This window comes from Papaver somniferum, chromosome 8 (assembly GCF_003573695.1).
Source record: "Papaver somniferum cultivar HN1 chromosome 8, ASM357369v1, whole genome shotgun sequence".
Taxonomy (NCBI): Eukaryota; Viridiplantae; Streptophyta; class Magnoliopsida; order Ranunculales; family Papaveraceae; genus Papaver; species Papaver somniferum.
In genome coordinates, this window is record NC_039365.1 from 52,880,176 (window position 1) to 52,892,556 (window position 12,381).

The 12,381-nt window shown below is 38.1% G+C and overlaps 1 pseudogene; it reads right to left on the reverse strand.

The window, feature by feature from the left end:
• Positions 1-10,253: 10,253 nt before the first annotated feature.
• LOC113307169 lies at positions 10,254-10,353 on the reverse strand (annotated as a pseudogene).
• Positions 10,354-12,381: the final 2,028 nt, after the last annotated feature.

Here is a 12,381-nt window from a genome sequence, read left to right on the forward strand (position 1 = left end):
GTAAGTTGTGTTGAGGAATTATTGAGTTTAAATCCTCCCAGAAATTCCACCTGGCTAGGGTTGTGGCGGTCCATAGATACCAGTGAACAGCCACGGTTGTGAAGAGGTTACATACACTATGTAAACATGGATCAAGTTTTGATTAGCTACTAAGACAGTTACTTTAAAGTTGGATTTCCACAACAGACACAATCTTCCCGTATGAGTATTACAAGAAACTGAGAACCTTTCATCATATCCTAACGATGACTGCAAGAAAGAAATATGAGCATCAAATGATAAAGTTTCAGACAAAAAAATGAGACTGGGACCGAACTTGCGTGCATACTCACGCAGTTTGTGAATTTTCAAGGTGTTGTGGGCTCCTTGACAATTTCAGGCCAAGTAATTCATAACGTTGGAGAGTTTTGGTTAGGACCAACAACTCGCAAAGGAGTGACATTAACAATGGCATCATTCTCTTCGTCTTGCAGAGATAGTTGTCATGTTGGGGAAGATGGTGTAGTGGTTTGAGCAGGTTGATTCGATTTGGCTCTTCCAACATATATTGCAGATCGTGGTTTCCTGGTTCTCTGGGTAGGTACTTCATATTGTGGATGATTCGGTCTGCTTGATCCACCTTTGATGGATGAGAGGGATTTGAACTTTTGCACTTTTGCTGGTGGTGGTGGTGCTACAAAGTCGGTGTAAGTGGGAGGTGGAGGTGTTGTGGAGTTCCTTTTCTCTATCGCATAGCTTTCCTTTTATATGTTCTCATCGGAGTGACCACATTTGGTGGACTGGTAGGCTCGTGTGTTGTTGCACTGTCAGCTGCATAGGTAGTGGCAGTGTTTGTTGGCGGCTCTTTTGAATGACTGTGTGTCATTTTCACATTGGGGGACCCATTCACCCTGGTAACCTGCAACTAGATAACAACATCCTTTCTCTTCAAAAAGTTGTCTAACAATTGAAAGAAATTCAAGGAGAAATAAGTGGTGAGAAGGAATAGTTTTGACGTGGACGTGCCAGTTGAGATCACATGTTGTCGGGTTATATCTCTGATATGAAAATTTTAAGAGGTGTGGAGTTGTGGGTGTAGTGCTTCCTTTCTTTTATAAGTCGGCTCCCTGGGCCGACTTGTGTCATCTCCGGAGCAACTTTTGTTGGGTTGGGCATTCCTAACATTACCGGTGTACCCACATGGATACGGGTATTTGATGGCTACTCTGACTGTGAAGGGTTCGACCCAGATCCATGGGTCCTTGGGGTGGGCCTATCAGATGGGACATTCTTCTGGCCAGTTGGTTCATCGATACTTGGATCAGGTACATGGTGCTCAGTCACTGAAGCTTCCATAGCAGGCTGGTTGTCAGAGTGTTCTTTTCCCTTGGATTTAGCCGGTAAAGTACTTGTCTTTCCTTGATTTACGGGGACCCGGTTCCAACTGAGTCATTTTTGAGTCATGATGCTTGACAAACGATTTGGAATCGGTTTAGCCACAGTGGTTTTTGTATGTGGTAAAGGTGATGCTGGTGGTGGTGGTGGTTGATGATGTGCGGTGGTGGTTGCGGTGGTGGTAACGAACCCAGTATTGGTAGGTATTGGTGGTTGAGATGAGGATGGGGTTCTTGGTGATAGGTGAGATGGGAGGGTGGGTGGAGGGGAGGTGTGGGTATTTGGGTTCTTCTCTTGTGGTCTTTGAGCTTTAATCCTGCTGTTGAGACGATGATAAGGGAAATTTTGGAACTGTTCATCTTGTAGTGCATGGTCCATGCTAGTGAACTTGGTGCAGTCTCTGGCTAGATGACCAATGAATCCACATCTGAAGCAGATGTTGGGAAGATACTCATAAGCATATTGAATCCACGTAGGTTCTCTAGTGTTGAGTAACAACCCTGGAGAGAAAGGTTTTTTGAGGTCCATGTCCACCCTAGCTCTCGGGGATATCGATAGCAAGTCAACTTCTAACACCGTCCCTGCATCTTTCATCAGTTGTTCAATAGCAACTTTATCAACAAGATAAACTGGTAGATGAATAAGATGGGCCCAAAATACTGCTTTCAGGAAACAATTTTTAGGGTTAGCTAAAAACTTTTCGTAATCTTCTAGAAGAACAACCTGATCCGAGACAATCCAAGTTTGGTGTTCAAGGAGGATATTTTTGTCGCTTTCATGGTACATAATGAGTTTGTAAGCATCGTTACGAGGAATAGTTTCTAAGTGTTTGTAAGTTGGCGGATGCCATATTGAAAAAGTAGGGGTCTAACAACCACACCCAATTGGAAATTTGTATAGACTAACTCCAATATAATTCCAAGAGAATCAACTAGAGAGTCAGACTCAATCAAGGAAAAACATCCAAGAGTTATATCTCAATTCCTCAACACAATCTGCAATCGAACAGATAGAGATCTATGAGCCTGATTGGTATGAGAAATAACTTGAACGGTACCAAAGACCAATATTTAAGTGTCAATCAATTTCAATCGACAACCAAAGGTTGGATTTACCAATTGATTGAACTACGCATAACCTGTGATATTTCAATTATATAAACAAATATAATGCGGAAAATAAATAACACAGACACCAGAATTTTTGTTAACGAGGAAACCGCAAATGCAGAAAAACCCTGGGACCTAGTCCAGCTTTGAACGCCACACTGTATTAAGTCGCTATAGACACTAGCCTACTACAAGTTAACTTCGGATTGGAATGTAATTGAGCCCTAACTAAGTCTCACACCGATTAAGGTACAGTCGCGTTCCTTACGCCTCAGAATCCCAGCAGGACTCTACGCACTTGATTCCCTTAGTTGATCTCACCCATAAAAAAGAGTTACTACGACCCACAGTCGAAGATTTTATAAACAAATCTGTCTTCTGCAGAAAAGTCTATTCTATAGATAAATCTGTCTCCCACAAAAATACCTACGAAGTTTTTGTTCCGTCTTTTAATAAATCAAGGTGAATAGGAACCAATTGATAATACGGTCTTATATTCTCGAAGAACATCATATAAATATCAATCACCTCAGAATAACTTAACTATATGGTAGTAGAACAAGTTATTGTGGAATCACAAAAAATGAGACGAAGAGCTTTGTGATTACTTTTTATATCTTACCTATCGGAGATAAATCTCGAGCCAATCTTAGAGAAGATAGCACTCAGTACGACAGAACAAGTAAGATTAGAACAAGTAAGTCTGGCTTCAGAATCCCAATGAAGTCTTTAAGTCGTCAGTCTTTAATGGTTTTAGGAAAAACCTGGGTTAAAGGAGAATCGACTCTAGTACGCAACAAGTATCACACATGAGGTGTGGGGATTAGGTTTCTCAGTTGCTAGAGTTCTCCCTTAGTATTCAAATCAGGGTTTGATAGCTTATATAGTCAACATTCACCGTTAGATGAAATCCTGATCTAAGATTCAAGCTAAGTTTTCTTAAAACCAAAGAAATATCTCTCTACCGTTAGATATTCTTAGGTTCTTACAGACAAATGAAATATACCTTCATTTAGATATGGGTAACCCCACCTAAACGTGTATATCGAGTTGGCTCAACTATAGTTAACCGAAGTTATCCATATGAACACTTTTCTATTAACCACATTCATCAAACACTTCTAGATCAAATGATAATCAAAAAAATCTAATTGTGTTGTTCAATTATTTATATTCTCATAGAAGTATACAAAACACAACTGAAACAAAATCGGATTTGATTCAAGAGAATCAATTCATGAACATTTAGCCATGGTTTATAAAGATTTCATTCCTTAATTAGTAAATGTATTTGTTCATGAGTATGCAATCACACTTAACCGATTTTATAATTTAAACTAACTCAGTTTGCAAATGGGTACGCAAACTTAAGTTCCGGACTTTGGTTTTGTCCGACTGTTTCCAGACTGGTATGCATACTTCCGTCCCGGACCTAACTCGGGTAGAACCGTTCACATACTGATATGCAAACTTGGTTCCCGGACTTTAATAGTTAAAACCGTTCGCATACTGGTATACAAACTTGGTTTCCGGACCTGAATCATACCACAATAGTTTGCATACTGGTATGCATACTGTGCTATATCTAGACAATGGTTAATTGTTCTAAGCTCCCATTTCAATTATTGAAACGTCCTTAAAATACGACAATAGCTGTCTCACACAAATTATTAGCTTCTAAGTAATTTTCAAGTGATCGAATGATCAATATGAAACATTCCCAATCGACGTCAAATGACTGTCCCACACAAATCATGTAAATGTTTCAAGGACATTTTCATATGATCATCTTTTGACTTATTATTTAGTTTCCAACAAATAAATTGTTTCCAACTAAACTCGTCAAGAATAATGATGAACGTAGCTAAAGCAAAAAGCTTCCAACACATATTTCGAGAAAGATATAAGCGAGTTAAACTCAGCTCGAAATATCAAATGTGTATAATGTAAAAGTATATATAGCTATACGACTTAGTCTCAATAGGAGATAGAATACAATAGACTTCTGAGTGATTGATAAGTTTTAGTCTCCACATACCTTTTGTTGATGAAGTTCCTCCAAGCTCTCCTTAGTAGATTTTCGTCTTCAATCGATGAACGCCGTGAAGTCTAAAGTTCAACTATATATTCTATCCTAATCTGAGACATATCTATAAGTAGACTAAAAATCAAGACTTATAGTTTTGATCACCTAAACTTGACAAACAAGCTTGAGATAGTAACGCTTGCGAGTTCGACCTAGCAGTGCTCTAACAATCCCCCCTTTTGTCAATTTTAGTGACAAAACTATCAATACGAATGGATTACAAAATAAATAAACTTTGTAGCTTCTCATCCAACATGCTTGATTTCCTTGGTTCTTCAACATTCCTTGAATTCTTCGTCACTCCAAGTACTCCGGTGATTCTGAACGTGTTCAACTCAGCATCATTGTTGTTTAAGATCCGTAGCCATAACAATAAGAAAACACATGAAAAATATTTGTTCTCAATCATTGTTACACAACATCAAAGTTCAATTGTATCACAACTTTGACAATAATACTACGGTGATATGTATCACTTCCCCTTAGTCAATACTTCATCTCACAATGAAAACCACTCCCACTTACATAACGAACTCGAACTTGCATTCTTTCATAAGGCATAGGTTGATCGGTCACACTTCATTCGGTTAATCGTATTTTATATTTGAATTTTCTCTTGTACTTCCGACTTCTTGACAATAAGCTGGAAATCTTTATGTTATCCTATTGACGAGGTGTCAACTCGCAAATAATAAATATATTACTTATCTTTAAACTAACTGAAAAAGCGGGGGTCTAACAACCACACCCAGTATTTCGATTAGCAATCTGTATGGACTAACCCCAATATACTTTCTAGAGAATCAACTAGACAATCAGACTCAATCTAGAGAAAAGTATATCGAGCGGTTAATATCTCTCTCACTTGATTTGATCTTTACTCAAGCAAATAGAAATCTGCGAGTCTTTATCAAATACAAGGATAATAACTTGGATAGTACTAAAGACCAATATCCAAGTGTCAATAAATTTAAATCAACAACCAAAGGTTGGATATTCTAATTGATTGGCCTTAACGCACAACCTGTGATATTTCAATTATATAACAACATATAATGCGGAATATAAATAACACAGACACCAGAAATTTTGTTAACGAGAAAACCGCAAATACAGAAAAACCTCGGGACCTAGTCCAGATTAAACTCCACACTGTATTAAGCCGCTACAGACACTAGCCTACTAGAAACTAACTTTAGTCTGGACTGTAGTTGAACCCTAATCAATATCACACTGATTCAAGGTACAGTTGCTCCTTACGTCTCTGATCCCAGCAGGATACTACATACTTGATTCCCTTAGCTGATCTCACCCACAACCAAGAGTAGCTACGACCCAAAGTTGAAGACTTTAATAAACAAATATGTATCACACAGAAAAGTCTATGATAGGTAAATCTGTTTCCCACAGATAGACATAAGAGTTTTTGTTCTGTCTTTTGATAAATCAAGGTGAACAAGAACTAATTGATAATCCGGACTTATATTCTCGAATAACAGCCTAGAAATATCAATCACCTCACAACAATATTAATCTTATGGTAGCGAAACAAGATGTTGCGGAATCACAAACGATGAGACGAAGATGTTTGTGATTGCTTTTTATCTTGCCATATCGGAGGTATAATCTCAAGTCAATTATTCAATTGAACTCGTACGATAGAAAATGGCAAGATCAGATCGCTCAACTACAAGAGAAGTAGTTTCGTCTGGCTTCACAATCCCAAGGAAGTCTTTCAGTCGTTAACCTACAGGGTCTCGGGAAGAAACCTAAGGTTAAAGGAGAATCGACTCTAGCAACTAACTAGTATCACACAAGAGGTGTGGGGATTAGTTTTTCTAGATGATAGATGTCTCCTTTATATAGTTTTCAAATCAGGGTTTGCAATCTAAGTTACCATGATAACAAAGCATTCAATATTCACCGTTAGATGGAAAACCTGATTTCTTCAAGCCAATATCTTTCAATCGTTAGGTAGAAACTTAGATTGTCATACACAAATGAAATGTGTTTCATTTAGGTTTGAGTAACCGTAACTAAACGTGTACACTTAGTTGGTTCACAAATAGTTAACCGAGGTTAGCCACATGAGTACTTTCATCTCAACCATATTCATCTTTCTCATAACTAGTTCAAATGACTCATAAGAACTAGTTGATAGAGTTGTTCAACTGCTTAGGTCTTTATACATAGACACAATTGAAACAAAATCGCTTTGATTCACTTGAATCAACTTATCAACAATATAGCCAAGGTTTGCAAAGATTGCATTCCTTATTGATATTGCTTTAAGTTCACGAACTTCCGATTTAAGAAATAACCAGCTTGGGTACACGTACGGGTACTGATAGACGCATTTATGTGTCTATTTTGATCTCGATTTTCTATTTTGTTAGTACCCATTTTTGTACTTATTTTGGTATTTTATGTTTTTGTAGGTGTTTTTGGAGAAATAAGCTTTTGCGGGAAAATTGGCTCGAAAAGTGGTATTTGCGCTCGTGGGAGAAAATTACTATTCGGACTCTCAGTTTGGATAAGGGGCACTTCAATTACTAAGGGGCACCCAATTGATAAGGGCTATCTTCTTTACTACTCACCACCAATTGCTATTCGCACCCCAGCAGTGGATTAGGGGGACACCCTTCTTCTTCACGATTTGAATTCTCAAATTTGCCGGGAAAAATGGATTTTCACGGGAAGAAATTAGGGTTTGATTTTTGGAGAGGTTATAGAGAGATTCAATCGCAAAAACTTCTTGTATGGGCCTGTTTTGGCTTAACAGGAAAGGTATAGTTAATGGATTCGGTGAAGCTGGGATAGATAATCGATTTGAAGCAAGACAGTGTCGGAAATATACTCGGAGCTTCGCTGGAAGATTTGGGAAGAGGTTTGGACGAGAATTTAGTGGACTTTATATTTGGCTACGGACTGGGAATGATCTAGTACATCAAAACAGGAAAGGTAGTTGTTTGGAAACGTAAAGAATGGAAGGTTTGATGTCTTGCACGATTAAACAGGGAGGTGAACGTTTCCCGGGATATGGTGTCTTATATTTGGAAGTTACGTCGGAAGCTGGAGAAGAAATATTACCCTATGTTTCGACTCTTATCTACTTTAGGAAGTTTCAACAAAACAGAAGCCGCCTAAAGATAAAAAAGGAAGGGAGAAAAGTCCGTGACTTACAGAGAAAAGAACGGGAAGATAATTGAAATATTTCTCGAAATATCGTCACCTGTATAGTATATATAAGTTGTTTCGAGTCTCATATAGGGGGTACGAAACCTTAGGAGAAGTTTAGAACACCACAGAGCTCCAGAGATCGAGTTGCAGGAAAATACAATATTCTGCTGCTGCTGCTGAAGAAGAGGAACACGAAGAACATTGACGCACAAGTATCTGTCGCAGAACACTATCGCTATTCAACAGCAGAACCCATCTATCGTTTATCAACAGTAATTGCATTAGGTCTTTAGCTACTGTTTCCTCTTTGTAACAGAGATTCTGCAACACCTTCACACTGTTGCGAATCGGCTGTGTTATCACTTTTTCACCTCCTTGTACACTTTTGAGCTATAAAAACATATTTTGAGAACATGGATAATACGAGGAACTAAACCCCATTGCTGAGGCTCTAGAGGAAGCTATTTTTCCAACAAGAAGTGGTATATTCTCTTTTATCTATTTATTGCAATTTTATTATGATTATTTTCCTTGAAATAATATCGAATATGATTTTTATTTGAGTAATTTTGATCTATTTTGATGGAGTATGCTTAGTTTAAGACTTTTGATGCTTCATACTTGGTATTTACAATTATTGCTTTTGAAAATCTACTTGTTGCAATAGTAAGAATCAAATTGAACGAGAAAATTGCATGAATACAAAGATTGGATTAAATCACTTTAAACTTGGAAAATAGTGGAATCTTAGCCTCAGTGTTCTTTTAATATTGATATCATCTTTGATTGAGTTTTCTACAACTTTTAGTGTGTTTTCTATTTTAGTTTTAGAATTTAAGTCTATATTTTATCCTTCGCAAGTCTGAGAATCGAACCACTTTTACCACTATCTACAAATCACATCAATTTTTGCCGCCGCCGATGCAGACTTGTTTTTAGGGTTTTATTTTATTTTTATTTTTATTTTTTATTATTTTTGTTCTTTTTTATGTTTTTGAGTATTTATCTTGTGTCCACAGGTTCTGGATCATAAAGAAAATTGAAGAGTTTGATGATTTCATAAAGACTTGGAGCTAAAGATTAAAGCAAAAAGAACATAAAAGAAGACAATTTTACTTTAGACAATTTTAGTTTAGGGTTTGTTTATTTTCTTTTTAAAAAAAAAATTACATTAGGGTTTATTATTTTTGTAATTTTTCTTTTCTTTTTGGACTTTGGGACATTATTTTTTTATTACCCTACGGAAGGGTACTTTAAATATAAACTGTTTGTAGAGAAGGAGGACAATTACGATATTGTCTCTGCACCTTGGGTTCGTACACTTGACATCGGAGTCAGTGGCCCGAGTCGACTAAAACCGATTCATCCCCCGTCTGGAACGGGAGGTAAGATTCTAAACACTCGCGAATCCCCTGTCAGCGAGTTACTGGACTCCTTCGTATGCATATATGTTGAGGACTGAATACGGAGATTTATTTTTCTAGTAAAGGGCAAGGACTGGCCATACAAGATAAGGGTTCGGATTTCATCATCGTTCTTTTCTTGCCCGCTTTAGGAACACGTAACCTACGCGAACCTAAGCCTAAAATTTTGACTAGAACGAGACCGATAGGGTAACGAGCTTAACAGGAAAGTCATTCGAAAAATATTGGTTACTCTTTTAAGCATACTTCGAAGTTCTTGACGGTTTCTGTAAGTTGAATGCGTGACTGCGCCGCCTTGTAATACCGGTGAGGCCTTGGGTATCAAAGCTCCACCGAGCTTCCCTCGCCTCTATTCAACTTACTTTAACTCAGATTGATTCCAGAGGGGTTTGCTTAAATTGTAACGAATTCCCTTTCGAAGGATTAGAAGCTGGTCTAGAAACAATCTAAGTGGAGCCATCATGCTTTTTGTTTGCTAGAAATCAATAGGTTTGATTTGGTTGAGTCAGCCTTGTTTTGTGATTGAATAGAATCCCCTTCCTTATTTTTTTTTGCATGCCTTAACGTAAAAGAGACGCCCTAGGTAGATTTGTTAAAGAGAAACCTAGTAGTTCTAAACGTCTCGATTACCTCAATTTAGAAAGTACGATTTTTGAAGAGTCCGTTTTTGAACGTCCTCTTGAGGAGACAATCCCTAATATTTCGATAGTGCCAGAAATGACAACTTTAAAAGCTTTGTTGAATCCGACTATGACTACTCGTCCTTCGTGTATTAAGTTAGCTAAAACGGAGGCACCCTATGAACTGAAACCTGGGACCTTACAGATGCTCCCAATCTTTTTAGGGAAAGAAAATGAAAACCCCTATTACCATGTTAGGATTTTGAGGAAATTTGTAGTACTCTAAGAATTAGAAGCTTAGATGATGATGCTTTGAAACTTAGGTTATTCCCATTTTCCCTGAAAGATAAGGCCAAGTCGTGGCTATATAGTTTGGACTCCGAGTCAATTGAGACATATGAACAACTTACATCTGCCTTTTTCATTAAGTTTTTCCCTAGGCACAAAACATCGTCTATTAGGACGCAAATATGCACATTTTCACAACAAGAGGGAGAATCTTTATATAGGTATTTGGAAAGGTTCAATGATTTATTATCCCAGTGTCCTCATCATGGTTTAGAAAAGGTTAGGCTAGTTCAGATCCTTTATGAGGGTTTAGATTATTCCACAACGACCATGGTTGAGTCTCTATGCACTGGTGGATTTGAAAACCAAACTGTTGATGCGGCGATGGAATTTTTTAATGAAATCGCCGAAAAAACCCAGCAATGGGAAAAGTAGGGCACCCCAGAAAACAATTCTTTTAAGTAGAGGAAACGTTAATAGGGTAGAAGGAGGCTATGAATCAGATGCCAAAATTGCTGCTATAGCAAAAAGGTTAGAAGCCTTAGAAGTGGGCCAGACTAGTGGTAGAGTGGAGCCTTTTTGGGAAGGCCAGAATATTGAAGAGCAACCAATGCTCTTTATAATAACACTAGATTTGATAACCGTCAAAAGATTGACCCATATTCAGAAACCTATAATCCTGGTTGGAGAAACCATCCGAACCTTTCGTGGTCTAAGGGCCAAAGTCAAGGTCAGTTTAGTAATTCTAATGCTCCCCCAGGTTTTGGCTATACTAAGAATCCTTCAGGACTAGCTCAGTTTCAGAATCAGTCAGATAAGAAAATCCTAAGTTTAGAGGAATCTCTCGCCTTGTTAACTCAGCAAACTGCAAAATTTCAGTTATCCGTAGAACAGAGTCTACAAGCTAGTAACAGGATAGGACAAGAAAATAGTCAGGCTATTTCCGAGTTAAAAACCCAGGTTGGTCTGATAAGTGATTCTTTGAGAGAAAAAGGTAAGTTTCCTAGTCAAACACAACCCAACCCTAGAGGAGTTCATGAATTAGGTGCAAAACCATCGAATCAATTGAATGTTGTTAGAACCCTTAGAGTGGTAGAGTTGTAGACAATAAGGTAACCATGCCCGATAGTGAACATACTGTAGTTCACCCCTCAGATCTCACCTCTCAGGACCAGTAGCTGAGAGACTGATAAAGTTTCTGATGATGTGAATTCGGTTCCTGAAAGGTCTGATTTTAGCCTAGAGCCCCATTTCCTCAGCTATTAGTACCAACAAAAAGGAATCGAACTTTAATGACATAGTGGAGGTTTTTAAGCAAGTTACCATAAACCTTCCTTATTAGATGCAATTAGGCAAATTCCTGCTTATGCCAAGTTCCTTAAGGATATGTGTACGCGAAAGCGAAAACTTAGCGTCCATAAGAAAGCCTTTTTAGCTAGTCACGTAAGTTCAATCATTCAGAACACCACAACTCCAAAGTACAAAGACCCAGGTTCTCCTACCATTGCTTGCACAATAGGTAACTTCCGGGTAGAAAAAGCTTTACTTGACTTAGGAGCCAGTGTGAACTTACTGCCATTCCATGTATACTTACAGCTAGGACTTGGTGAAATGAAACCTACTCAGATGACACTGCAGTTAGCTGATAGGTCTGTTAAAATCCCTCGAGGTGTTATCGAGGATGTTCTTATTGAGGTCGACAAGTTTATTTATCCAGTGGATTTCGTGGTCCTAGATACCCAACCTGTCCCTGACCCAGAGAACCAGATACCTGTGATTTTAGGTCGCCCATTTTTAGCTACGTCTAATGCGATCATTAACTGTCGAAATGGTGTGATGAGTTTATCTTTTGGTAATATGACTATGGAGATGAACATTTTTAATGTCAGTAAACAAGCTAGATGACACATGTGTTGAGAGGTGAACATGATAGAAGCCTTAGTTCAGGAGTCATTACCAAACATTTGTCTGAAGACCCATTAGAAAGTTGTCTATCCCATTTTGGTTTAGATTTTGACGACGATAGCACTATTGAACAGGTGAATGCTCTATTAGATTCTACCCCTGTTAGACACTGATAGATGGAAAGCTAGGTTCGAACCGTTACCAGTTTCTGAGACTACCCTAATTCCTTCTTTAGAAAGCCCCCAAAGTTGGACCTTAAACCACTACCCGATACTCTAAAGTATGTGTTTTTAGGCCCATCTGAGACTTTACCTGTGATTGTAGCTTCCATTTGGATAGTGATCAGGAAAGTAGGCTAGTAAATGTACTTCAAGACAATAAGGAAGCTTTAGGGT